The sequence below is a fragment of the Globicephala melas genome, chromosome 1 (assembly GCF_963455315.2).
Source record: "Globicephala melas chromosome 1, mGloMel1.2, whole genome shotgun sequence".
Taxonomy (NCBI): domain Eukaryota; kingdom Metazoa; phylum Chordata; class Mammalia; order Artiodactyla; family Delphinidae; genus Globicephala; species Globicephala melas.
This window is the reverse complement of record NC_083314.1, coordinates 58,205,474-58,208,273: the sequence shown is the minus strand read 5'-3', so window position 1 is coordinate 58,208,273 and position 2,800 is coordinate 58,205,474.

The window sequence follows — 2,800 nt, the reverse complement described above, 5'->3', positions numbered from 1 at the left end:
CCTCAACCCTAAAAAAAGGTGCTTTACATGAAGAATTTGAACTTTCTTTATTAAAATGATTTTTCTTCCTCACTCTTTACATTATTATCAAGGTTCTAAATCCCTTCCACTTCTCCCTTGGCCAGAGTCCAGAATTCTCTCTTCTCTTCATTTCCTGCCTCAAATTGGAAACTTTCTCCCCTTATTGCTTATCAAAGTATGATCACTTTTTGTGCTGTATTTTCTTCATAATTCTTTGGGAACCAATCTGTATAGCATTTTATTGAACAAATAATATTAATATTTGTGGTACTGCCTGTTTACTCCCCATAAATAATAAAGGTTATAGGGTGTGTGCACACACATGCACGCACACACCCACACCCACAAACTACAGAGAGTAGTCAAAAAGAGGAAAAGTTAATTATTGGGTGGGGTTAATCTGAATGACTTCATGGAGAATTTGAATACTGAGTATAGTTTTGAAGGAAATTACCAAGCTTCTTAAGGGCTTAATTACTCAAAAAAAATTTTTTTAATAGTCCAAAATTCCAATTGCACTCACTGTCCATGTGATGAGGAAATAGATGTGTGGATTGATGAGTATTTTGCTCTTGTACTTGTTATTCATCACAAGCCTTTGTCCAGCCTTCTCAACAACACAGACTATTAGGGTAAAGGCAAGTGAGTGAGAGTAGGGATAGCTCACACCTAACCCATCGCCACAACTAGACAGAGCTTAGAGCCCATGCAACTTTCGGGCGGTGGTGGTCAGTGGTACGGTTCATGAGTGTCCTCTGTGTCTCTCTCCCCATATGTGCACACGTGTGTGTACATATAATAAAAAGTAAACTTATGCCGTGCTTGTTGATTAATTAATACCAATCGATGATCAATAAATTGTATCATATCTGCCAGATTGCTGCTCTCATCATTAGGAACTATTAGTACATCCAAAAGTATATGTGTTTGAGTCACTAAGGTGATGTATTGTACAGTTGCTTTACTCTTCTCTTTCTAAACCCAAGTTTAAGGTAATAGGGTAGAAGCCTCTTCTTGGGTGAAGTACCCCTACTCAGTGTTTCTATGCCACCCTGACTACCCTTCATCATAGAATTTACCATCCTATATTGCAATTGTTCCCTTGTCTTTCTATCCACCATTTGATCATAAGCTCTAGGAGGGCAAGTAAACAATTGTATCTGTTCATCGTTTTATCTCCTGGTACAGTACCTGTCATGTGTTAGATGCTCAACAAATAAGAAAGTATTTATTCAGAGAAATAAACACCGTTCCAATATATTAAAAAAGGACAAGTGAAGCATTTTGTAACTTGCCAAAGTTATATAACTTCTTATAATTGTTATAATCTCCACTAAAATTACCTAATGAGAAAAATTACAATAAGCAAACCCCAAATTATGAATGTACCAGCCCAGGCAATCTGATGAGTTTGCATATTTTCTAATTTGGGGGTTTTATGTACAGATCTCAACATGAATGTATTCAGTGTATACATGACAACATGGGCTACAGGGCATATACACATGCTTCATGGTGGGGGGCAGGCCTGTATCCACTGCCTACACACGGACAGACAACCACATGAGGGACAGATAAGCTTGGAGTTAACATTGAGATGGTTTCACTATGAAAGCTCCTCAAAGTTGTAATATAGAACTGAGATTCAAGTGCAAAATAAAATACAAGTCTTACCAGAAGGGGAAAAAAGCAGTTTTTCTCTGCATTAAAAAAATGAGAAGTCTTTTTTATTTTCCCCCTGAATGATAGGACCATAATGATTCAATTTCTTTTGCACCAATCGGCATCAGCCGTGAGATCCAGACCTGGCACATGGAAATTTCAGCCTTAAGTCAAATATTATTTCAAAGTTAATGACAAAATCTATTTTTGCAGTGGTCTTGTTTAAAATATTTCCCCTTAATACTCTTGAAATGCTGTAATTGAAAGCAGTTATTTGAGATGCCAGTGCATACTTCTTTAATTATGTCCTGTACCATCTGTTTCCAATGAAACGGCAGTATCTGTTTGCAGTTACCAATCTTATGAAAAACAGGCTTGTCCCGAAATAGATTGGAACTAAAACCAGAAAGCATTTCTTTCAGAGGCATCCTTTCAAGCCAATTAACTTTAATCATTATAGAAATGTTTATTTCCCATCTTAGTCTCTCTTCACATGTAAATTCCTTCAGGGGAAAAGATCCCTTTTTGTGACTGTTTGAATAGTTCCAATTTGGGTTAATCAGAACCTGCTGGCCTGTTTATTTTCCAATTGTGAATGCTGGCAGATTTCTTGATGAAGGAGGCACAGAGTCCCCAAGGGGAGCAGATCTAGAAAAGCAGCAGATACACACCTACTGGTCAGAGAAAGTTCGCTTAACCTCCAGGGTTCCATGCTTGACTCCATGTTGTCTTCTAGGGTGGGGACCAATGAAGTGATTTGATAGGTGGGAGACCAGGACTCCTAAGTTGCATCAGGATGAAGCCCATCTCCCCAAAGGAGCCAGACATTCTCTTAGACCACACACTCACATGTCATTCTCATACAAGCTGTAAGAAAGCTTGGTGACCTTGCAAAATGCAGCATCTGTGGTGGTGGCTTATAAGTGGCATCACACTACCTAGGGAAGAGTTATTTCTAAATTGCTCTGTTCTTCAGGGAAATTTTCAATCCACAGGTCAAAAAAATGGTTCATGGCATGTTTTTGGATGTTATTATTAAATAGCTTCATTTGTCCATCAGAGAACTTTGACTGATTTGTCCACTGATATATCCCAAATACCCACAACAAACAGTACC